Below are 11,808 nucleotides of genomic sequence, written 5' to 3' on the forward strand. Positions count from 1 at the left end.
TCCCCTTTTCCCTCTCCCTTTCCCTTTCGATCTGCATTTTGCCCGCCATCGCCGCTGGGTCATCCCGGGCGGCGGAGATTTTGCCGATCGGAAGAGTCGCCGCTGCTGGGCAACCGGGCAGGCGCCGGAAACGGAGGAGCACCTGGCCATCGCCAGGGTGACCGTCCAAGATTCCCATTTTCCCGAAGCCAGAGTTCCCCTTTTTTTTTGAAAACGAGCCCCTTTTCGCTGCCATTTCGCCCCTAGAAAGTTCAATAAAAATTCGGCGTCCATGTCCTGGCCGTCTCTAAAAATATAAATATTTCTGGAGAGGAATACTGGGCCGCTGAGGTTTACCCCGGCCTAAGACACATCCTTACAATGTGATCATGAATTTATTTCTAATCGATAGTGTCATCGAAAACTTCGAAATATTAAAAACGGTTAACATATTTTCAGTTGATAATATTTTGCGATCCCAAAAAAATGTTTTGGAATTCATTAAAATATTTTAATATTTTAATATAACAAATATTGAGGAACTGAAATCCCAAATTGACAAAATTCATCTCATTAAATGGGATAATATTAATGATACAGAGAAATTTTGGGCAGAGGCAATGGACTACAAGGATGCTGCAGGAAGTCAACCATTCGAGTTCCTTTCCTTATTTGCAATCCAAATGCTTTCGTTACCGTGGTCCAATGTCGAAGTAGAACGGGCCTTTAGCCAAATGAATATTGTGAAAACAAAATTGCGGAACAAAATGCATTTAAAAATGTTAAATGCAATATTAAGCATAAGGTATGTTATATTTGCTAAAAAATTGTTTTTTAAATACTTCTTTTTAATTTCTCAGATATGGATTGCGCAGGCATGGGAAATGTTGTCATAATTACAGATTATCAGAAAAATTCGTCATGGCTATTGAAAAAATTGACAAATATCTGGCAACAATTGACCACAAAGATGAGGAAATCGATGGTCTACTATCCAATTTAATTTAAATTAAAAAACGTACAAATAAACATTATAAATTAATTAACATTCACTTTTGAATGATGTTTTTTCTCTTATTTGGGTGTAGCTTTTTTTTTTAATTTTAGCTTATTCTAGCTTATTTTTATAAAAAATCTAGCTTATACGGGCGCTCACCACCTGGCAACACTGATCTATGGCACAGCGGCCAGGACGCACCTGAAGAGGCGTTCCAGGCCAAGCTCCTAAGGCGTATCACCAACGCAACGAACTTCAAGTCCCTGCAGTTGCAGATGCCATCAACTCCCTTGCTGCCAGATCGGTTCCAGACTGTTGAGTCATCCTAACTCCTTGGCCAGAAGATTGACCAGATCAGGAACGAAAAGACGCCTTCAGAGGGTCACCATCCGGGAGCTGCCCACCCACCGTATATAGAAACTAAATACACATTACCTTATAAGGGCTTTACTACATATTGTTAGCATAATGATAAATTAGTAGATATTAAGTTTATGCCGCAAAATCAAAATCAATAAAACCATAATATCTTAAAAAAAAAAATAATTAAAATATGCCCAAGTTATTAGAGCAACAAAAAGGAGCCATATTACAAATGTATATGATTTTATTTTTGCCAAAAACTTAGTTTTGCACATATATAAATTTTCTATGAAGAATAGTTTTAAGTTATTATCTTAATAAAAAACAATGAATTATTAAATATTTTCTAAGCTTATTCATTTTGTACATCTACTATATCAGGGGTGCCCAAACGTTGCTTATGGCAGAGCAACTCACCAATACACATAAATGAAAACACGAATACATTTATGCAAAAATGCACTGAAAAAAATTAAAGTAAATTCAAATTAAGATATCGAAAGTAATAAAAAATACATTTTATTAAAAAAGTAAACAAAACGTAAAATATAAGAACAAATTTTTATTTTATACTTTTCTTACTGACTACATAATAATTTATCAATATTAATATCAATTTTTGTTAAAGATAAGTTTAGTAACGCCTCCAGATGGTTATTTGTCAGCCTTGACCTGGCTGTGTTTTTATTTGTTTTAAAGTTGAAAATCCACTTTCGCAAATATACGTATGTACTTCCAAACATGGAATAAGTACGTAATATTTCTTTGTAAATTCCTGGGTATTTTATTTACATTTAGAGTTTTCCAGAAGTCAAGTCCTTTTAAAGTTGAGGTTTTTAATTCAATGTCACATTGCAAGTCACAAAGCTCCATTTGCAATTCAGGTGATTGTTCAAATATGTTGCATGTCATAGGAGTTATATCAGTCGCGAAACGCATTCAAAATCCTTAAATCTATTTTCGAAACTTTGTTTTAAATTATGGAAACGTGTTATGAATGGCGTAAAATCAAAAAGAGAAACTTGAAATTCTTCGAATAATTCTTTTAAGCACGGAAAATGATACATTCTTTTTAAATTTAAGTCGAATATGAATATATATAAATTTTTTTTAAGAAACCTTCGATTAAGCAACCTAAATCAAAAACAGATTTATTTCGGCCCTGCAGAGAAATATTGCAATTTAGGTGTGTTGTGAGATTTGTCAAAAAAGCTAAATTAATGTTAAATTCTTTTGTCTTAATTTCATGTAAAATATCATGATTCAAATTCCACAAAGTCGACACTTTCCTCTACTTAGCCACCTAACTTCAGTATACATCAGGAGGTCCCCGTACTCAGTCTCGCATTCTTCAAGGAATTTATTGAATTTCCGATGTGTCAATGAGTAGTGGTCACCTCGAATTCGATTAACGATTTTGACGACCACATTCATTGTGTGCACTGTATTTGTCCATTTAGCGCACAATGCCTCTTGGTGAATTGCACAGTGAAATGTGGGTACCTCAATTCCATGTTTCATTAATTGTCCAATAAAGCCATCTTTTCGGCCAAGCATGGCAGGTGTCCCATCTGTGCAAACGGACGCTAGGCTTTAAGGTCGATCCTTGCATTAATTCCATTGAATATATTTTGTAGTTTCCAGAAGTGGTATCAGTGCAAGAACATCTTCATGTATATTGAAGTCATAGTCAACCATCCGAATTGCTAGTAATAGCTGACTAATATCTGTAACATCACAAGACTCATTCAATGCAAGTGAAAAGAATGAACAATACTTACTTGTAAGTTTTTCACATAAAAGTTTATCCAAGTAACTGCTAAGATCCTCTATTCTTCTTGTCACAGAGTTTCGCGATAAAGGAACTGTTCCAATGGAGTTGGCCAAATTTTCCCCACTATCTCTAAAGCAGGTCAACACTTTTTTTTAAATTTCCATCAGAAAATGGTTTTAAATGTCGAGCTGTGTCAACTTTCTACATATGAAGCTCTGACTGATGGAGAGTTTTTCTTATTAAATTGTGATTGATAAAATTGCTCATTTATTTCATTAGAATTTTCTTCAATATGCTTGATTATTCTTAGAGCGTCAGAAACAAAAAAAAAAAAAAAAAAAACGCAAAGTAGTTCTTTGTATTTAATTTCTATCTGTTCAGCTGATAAAGAAGCTATTTCACCATGATTTGTTGTGAAATGCCTTTGATAATTAAACTTCCTTTTAGTAACTAAAACGTTAAAGCAAACAATACTTTGGGGCTCACAAAAGCAATTTTCGCAAAAAAAGAAATTAGTTTCTTCAAAATCAAACATGTTGCTTGCAACTTAAAGAGGAAAGATCTTACCGCATTGTGCATCACTCCATCCCGGAGGATATTAAGAAAAGCCTTACATCACTTGGCCATACTATCCGCATCATCAATAGACCCAGAAGCCGGTTCGATAAAAGAAAGCTCGTCAATCATGTCTTTGTCGAATTAGAACCAGCCGCCAACAACACAGAAATACATGAGCTTAAAACGCTCTGTCGTCAACGGATACAAGTTGAACTTCCTTTCAAAAAGGACGTTGTCGTGCAATGCTATCGGTGCCAATCTTACAATCACAAAAAAAAATTACTGTCATAAGGAAGTTAACTGTGTAAGATGTGGTCAGCAACACTCCATTGAAGACTGCCAACGAGATGTCCATCCAGTTAAATGCTACAACTGCGGCGGTAATCATACTGCAAGCTATAAGGACTGTATCGTATACCAACAGACAGTAAGTCGACGCAGAAGTGCTACATTCCATCGTAGCCCCCCTCAACAACAAGCTACGGCACCAACTGCACGAAGAGGCATTGAGCCCTCGCACACAACAGGCTAGCCCTTAGCAATTGACAATCCAACATCAGCTGCAACAATTTTCCCCACTAGGAAGTAGGAACCGGAAGCAGAACTAGCAAAGTCAACGTAGGGAAAACAACCGACAGCCCCAACAACCGATGTTGGACACAAACCACGGCCAGAGCAACATCCAGGAACCCAGCAACAACAGCTAAATTCATCCCGGCAACTGCGTAATATCCAGATTAATCAGCAATGGCAGCGGCAAGAAGAAATGTTCATGCGATCTGATGAAAAAATGTCAGTTCTCGTAACACAACTAGAAAAGATGTTCCAGATAATGATGTCAATGATGACACTCGTCAATATCCTTTTATCACAAAACGCGCTAAGATCTGCTCAACCAAGCTCTGGACGTCTCCCAGTTTATCCAACCAAACCATGAGTCAAACTGGACTCAAAATTGGTGTGTGGAACGCCGACGGGCTGGCCAACAAAGCACTGGAGCTAGAGCTTTTTGTTCATAGACGTCACATAGATATTATGTTGGTCAGCGAAACACACTTCTGCTCTCGGTCATACTACAAACTACACGGATCTGACGTTCACCTCTCTAACCATCCCGCCGATCGCCACCGTGGGGGCTCTGCAGTCATCATAAAGTCCTGTCTCTTGTTCTTGGGGCGAATAAAGGGCTTCTTCCTCGCAACTCGTCCGAAGTAATCAAATTTATGTAAAGTATTACGCACAGAATTGAGACACACGTCTTTACCAGTTCGGTTTTGTAAAGAAATCTTAAGTTCTTTAGCAGTTTTGAAGGGATCTTGTTTAATTTCTTTTAAAACCAACCGCTGTTCTCGGTCATTTAAGATTTTGTTTTGGCCTTCCCTGCTTTTATTGGCAAATCTAAATTCATCACGGAACCTCTTAATAATGTCGTGAACGGTAGATTTGCTTTTTCCAACTAATTCTGAGATTTCTCTTACTGTTTTTCCTTCAAAATTTAACTTAACAATCAACTGCCGAAGTTCCACAGAGGATTGCTATCCATTTGGAGCCATTTTCCACTTTTTAATAGCAAAATTATGTTTTCTATTCCTAATCTCTTTTATTAACCAAACGCAATGCAAAAACCCAAAGCTTGCAGCGAATTCCAGGAAAAATATCGATTTTTTGTGTTCATCTTGGGATTATTCGTTGAGCGCCAAATATCGATATTAATTTGAATTTGTTTTAAAACGTTGAAAACTTAACGAAAATGTTGTTTTTTTCTTGTTTAAGAAAGATGTACATAAGTGTATATTTTAAACCAAAAAATGTTTAAAAATTAATTCAGCCCATTTTGGTTACTTTTACCGCACATTTATCATTAGAAGGTACTTGTCCGAATTTGAGATGGAGTCACTGTACATATGTAGCTCTGTGTGAATCGGAGTTTCTGCAAAAAATCGCAACTGACAGCTTGAAATGTTTTTTATAAACTAAGTGATATATGATGCACCTTATCGTTTTGACATTTAATATATAAGCCTAGTACTCTGAAGACGAAAATCCGCTGAAACATTTGTTTTAGCAGAATCGCTCTATATTTTTCGCGGTAACCAGTGAGACCGAAGAAATTAAGGAAAAGCCATGAAAATGAACCTGTTCATGGCGTTTAGGGCTTTTCTTTATTTTCTTTGGTCACACTGGACGGATGTTTGTAAACTAATTTGTTAATAATTATGACATTGAAATGCCCTTTGTGGGATAGATCCCATATTATGGGATTCGCCTTGACAGCACTTATCAATGCCACTTTCTTTCTCGCGGGCAGAAAATTGTTCGGTCCTACAATTATTTTTTTCTTTAAACTTTCCCTCCATTAGCCCTATACGAATAAATCAAATGAATTATTCTTACACTCCGAGATCAGCTGTTTACTATCTTGATCTGGCAACGCCATTTAATTTTCGCAGGCATAATTTTCGTCGTCAGAGTACCGGCAAAATCGACGAGGCACAAATTTCTTCTTCTTCCTTTTTTCTCACGGTTTTTTTATATGGTGTTTGGCCGCTGTAACACGTGTTATTTTTCGTCGTCTGAGTACTAGGCTTAAGAGGTTTATCCCCTCTCTCCTCTCCATATAAAACTCGGATGTTGTATTAACTTGTATTAAGGGGGGACATCTGAGTAACTGGCAAAAAAAAAACCCATTTTCTAGAATTTTTTTTGGCCAAATGAAAAAGCCAATCGAAAAATTTTTAAGTAGGTTTGATAATGTTAGATGTGAACTACAAAATAATTTTTTTTTTTTAAATCGAAAACAAAATGGCGGCTGTGCAGCATGTCTTCGTAGGCCCTATTTTTTTTAAAGGGGTCCATGGCCGAAAACCTAACGTCCTTAATATTTGATCTAGAACAAAAAATCAAATTTTGTTAGTTTCTGTATCTCAACCGCTATCGATACACGTAGGATTTTTTCGATATTTTCATTTTTAGCAAAATGGTGAGTGATTCAATAAAAAGTTTAATTTTCATGAAAAAAAACGTCACAAAATTGTTGTTAAAAAAAAAGTAAGCAAAAAAAAAATCCTACGTGTGTCGATAGCCATAGGTATTTTGGATGTACTGTCAAAATTTCAGATCGATCGGTTAAGATTTGTTCGAGTTATGTTTTCGGCCAACTCAAAAAAAGTGGTTTTAAGAAAAACGCGTTTAAAGTTTTAAAATCGTATATGATTACATGTGAGGCATCGCCGCAAAATGGAAAATTTCGACACTTAGAAACTTCTGCCGGACTCTATCTTTTGATATGTTGTTTTTAAGACCCTAAAGTATTTTTTAAGCAAAAAAAAATTTTTAGATTTTAAAAAAAAGTTACTCAGATGTCCCCCCTTAACTGCTTATAATTTTAGCTCAATTTGTCAAAATATTTATTAAAGTCACCAAATCACCATTAAAATGCCATAAAATACCCAATAAAACTTGAATATTTCTGAATATTGAATATTGAATATTTAGAAAATAGATTTTTAAGTAAAATGCTTTGATTTATGTTTATTATTTATAGCATGTTATTAATTCTATTCTGTCTTTATTAACCCTATGAACTTAAAGATTATATTGATTATTGTTTTATCAATTTTATCAAGCGTTGACATGTGGACATTTTGAACTTTCACTACGTCGCACAGTAGCGCCTCTCGAACAATTAGCGTTGCAAAAATCAAAAAGTCATGTTCGCAACATTTTAACCATACTTACTCGACAGGAAATTTCCCAAGGATTCAGAATCTGCAATAAAATCTATTTTAAGATTTTTTTTGTAAAAGATATAAGCATTCAAAGTTGAACTTTATTTCCATTTTTGCATCATAAGAAAAAAAAAGGGTAAATTGGTCGACTTTCAGGTAATATTACACAAAAACCATAAAACCAATGGTCATGGTTTTTTCTTTAAGGGGGAGTAAGGTATTTAATTTTTTTTCGTAAATTTTTTTTTTATTTTTTATTTTTAAAGTTCAACATCTTAAGAATATTGTGTCCAAGTTTTACATCGATCAGAGTAAAATTGGCGAAGTTATGCGGAGTTGAACGAAGGTCGGTGGTGTTCAATGCATGATAATCACAAAGTTTAAAGCGCTCTCCTGAAAAATGCCATTTTGAAAATCGTGTACACGATAACTTAAAATCTACTGAACCAATCGGTTTGAAATTTGGAACATAACTTCTTTAGATAATTCTACAGATACAGATAATTCTACGTCGAGCTTTTTTTAATTTTTAATTTTCTTATATTTTTTATTTAACAAATTAACTTAATTTTTTAGTCAAAAATCGGGGTTTTGACTTCAAATTTTTATAAAAAATAGGGGAAAATTTTTAAAAATAAAAACGCTTTGTGAATACCTCGGGACACTTATCCTTTAACAAATGAGGTATAATTTATGTAGATCTGATGATTCTGTGGACAGTTAGGATGTACACCGCAAACCAACTTCTTTTAGAGGCCACTCGGGAGATTCCCTTTGATACCATTTAAAAAGGTGAATGAGTGGGCGTGGCAGATTTTCCAATACATATGTAAATTTTACAAAAATTACCTATCAAATGGCGTTTAATTTATTAAGTTATCTTGTTTTGTTAAAAAGATGATTTTTGCAACGTAAAATGAGAAAAGGCGCTACTGTGCGAAGTTAACTAATAGTGTAACATATGCGCCATAACAAGCAGCCCAATAGCTAGTAAAGTATTCGAAGCCGAAAATTTAACGCAAAATATGAATTGTTCATTCCAAATGCCAAGGATCTCCCTCCTAAAAAATAAAAAGAGAGTTGACAAAGTATCCAAAGTAATTCACAAGTCCAAACCATATGACCAAACCAAGGGACGCCAAAACAATAATCAGCTACTACCTCCTTAGCTGCACTTGAAAATAATCGCTTCGCAGAGTTTGCTGAAGAAGTTGATGCAATAATGGATCTGGATGACCAAGTTGAAGACGAACAAGAAAATACGCCTCATAAAAGTTTAGCTGGCAGCGAACAGCCTGGTAAAACAACACCTAAGCCACCTAAGCTATCTGCGTGCCGCATGTTGCCCAAAGCTAGAAGACGCGCCATATTCTGTTGTTAAAGATGACGATTTTGACATACGCACTTCAAGACTTGCACTATCGAGAATCTACGCAAAAAAATTCAACTGCATTTCGATAAATCGTAAAACTGCTAAGAGGACAAGAGTTTTGGCATCACCAATTGAGGGAGGATGCAGCGTTTCGAATTGTAATACGTGATATTCATCCCAGCGTCCCAACAGCTGTAATAAAAAACGCTTTTACAGACAAGGGCTTTAAGGTCTTAAATGTTTACTGTCCCAGGAAACCGGATTGGCGTAATATACCAGTCAATGAAAATGATGGCGCCGAAATTAATTATATAAAAACAAGGCAAAACAAGTTTTATGTCAATCTGCAAAAGTCTCCAAATGTCGTAGAAGCACTTAAAATTACTCAAATTGGAAGACACAGAGTTAAGATCGAGAGGGCGAATCCAAGCCGAGAAGTTGTGCAATGTTTTAGATGCCAAGACTTCGGGCATACTCGGAATTACTGCCGCAAAAAAACCTATTTGCAGCAAATGCTCTGGCGATAATGAAACTGGAACGCTATCCCGCGAGCTAAGATTAAGCTAATCTTCAATATGCGCAAATTGTTATCAAAACCATATATCTAGTTTCAAAGGCTGCAATGTCAGAATGGAGCTGGGCAGGAAGCTCAAACCAGATGCTAGATTACCGAAACAAAGCAACTACAGAATGCCCCACTCAAGTAACCAAATTATACCAAATGCTGCTGTTAGGGCTGGCCATTCGTATGCGGATGCAGCTAGGCCTAACCAAATGAACATTCAATCCAACCAACCAACACACTTTCTTAAATCAGACTGATCCTCGATCGGGCGGTTATGCTGATGATTAGCACTTTAATGAAAAATTCAACAAGCTTGAGAGAGCATCTTAGAAATAAACACCCGTATGGACCGAAAGTATAAGTTAATAGAGGTAACATTGGAGTCAGGCAAAGCCTTTCGAGATCTGGTCCAGAAAATCCTCCTTAAATGAATCAACCGCGTTTAAAAATCGGATTATGAAACGCACGAGGACTGGTCAAGAACATAGATGAACATTGACTTTTCCTTAATGGCCAAAATATTGATGTAATGCTGATAACAGAGACTCATATGCGGCCTGGACTAAAAGTATACCTACCCGGCTACGAACCATACTTTGCCAATAACCCTAGCGACACCGCAAAATGTGGCTCAGCTATTATTATACGGAAAAGTATCGTCCATACTCAACACCCATCTCAAGCCTGTCCATTCAAGCTGCTTCTGCAAGTGTGCAGACCAATCGTGGATGCACTAGTATTTACTCCTTATACTTACCAGAGAGCGGCAGCAAACCAACGGATCAACCGGACCACCGGATAAACACCGAGTATTTTTGACACCCGAGTTCTTTTTCGGAAACGAGAATAGGGTACGAGTAAACACTCGACCATAATTCTCGTATATTTGTGCGAGTCTTATTTTGATTCGGTGTGTTTGTTGAAGTTGAGCGAGTAATGCTCGAAAGAGAAGTGAGTAAAAACGAGAACACAATACTCGAGCCAAAAACAACACCCGGTGACTAGATGCTCTAGTTCATTTTTGTGATTCCTTTTGCAATCTGGTACAAACAAAATACATTAAAGTAAATTAAAAATACAGTATACATTTCCTGATTTCTTGTTATTTTAATTAACCAAAAATAATAACATACATATGGTACATAGTTCAGTCTACATTCCCTTTCAGTTTCGATTTGGAATTTTAGTTCATATAATTTCATTACTCTTTTTTGTTTCATTTCTTCTTCCTTTTCATTTGTTCTGTTCTTAAAATTCGGAAATATTCATATTTTTTAAAAACGAGTGCAAAAATAGTATACTGTCAACAGATTTGAGAGACAGTCTATTTCGTTTTTCAGTGATAATATGCCTGCCAACGAAAAAACCCTTTCAGCGGCGGCACTGCTTGCCGGTATCGCATGGAGTGTAAAGGCAAGCTTCGACAACCGAGGGTAATTAAACTCGTTAGCTTTCCACCAGTCGATACCGTCAAACTGTTCGGTTATTGGTACCCTTTCCTTGCAATATCTGTCTATTTCTTCCAGTGCAATTAACTTCGGGAAAAAAAGTTCTCGAAACGGATGATTGAGATTGAGTTGTGAGTAAATTGTTTGGGCTATTTGAGCTTTCTGCATTGGGCGGAAAACTATCTGTATTTTTTAGTATAGAGCTATTGAATGTTTCAATCTGATCAGCACAGAATAATTTTATTTCAATTGGGTCATCCTGTTGCATGAGGACTGCTGCCTTATGCCATACACTCACATTTTCTTTTTCAAATTTCCCGAATCTATGTTGTTTTTTAATGTTTGTGCAGTTTCAGTCATCTTGCAATTTTTTTGTCTCTACCGTCACCTAACATTGGTTTGGTGACGCTAAAGACGATTTTCACGTGCGTTGACAAGAGCGAGAAGAGTGCGATTATCGTCGTTGACAAAAAGTAAAAATACCGAATGCTTAACGAACGAGTGGGTAAAGCACAAAAAAACTACTAGGGTGACTTCAAAACACCCGAGTATTTTTTGTGTGCTTTACCCGCACGCTCGTTTACTTATGTGTGCTTCAACTACTCGCTCGTTTAGTTATGTGTGTGAGTGCCACCAGCACCGAGCAACGAAAAGTACCGGGTATAAAATGCATAAAAACAATCGATGAAAACGTAATCGGCTGCTCGGTAGACATTCCACTCGTTATTCTTTTGCAAGTTTATGTATGTGCGACTCGTTTACTTTATTTGCCGGTGGTAAGAAGCACCGGCACCAAAATTTTGACGAGTGTGAATAGAGTTGTCAAAAGAGGCACTCTTGCCGTTCTCTGATACTTACCTCCCAACCAGCCTTTGAGCAAGACTGATTTTGAACAAGCACTGGCTAACCTAGGCGACAAGTTTATTGCAGGAGGAGATTTTAATTCAAAGCACCAATGGTGGGGTAATATAAGCACGTGCCCACGAGGAAGGCACATACAAGAGGCTATTGCTAGCAGCAGCTG

The sequence above is a fragment of the Drosophila kikkawai genome, chromosome 2L (assembly GCF_030179895.1).
Source record: "Drosophila kikkawai strain 14028-0561.14 chromosome 2L, DkikHiC1v2, whole genome shotgun sequence".
Classification (NCBI taxonomy): domain Eukaryota; kingdom Metazoa; phylum Arthropoda; class Insecta; order Diptera; family Drosophilidae; genus Drosophila; species Drosophila kikkawai.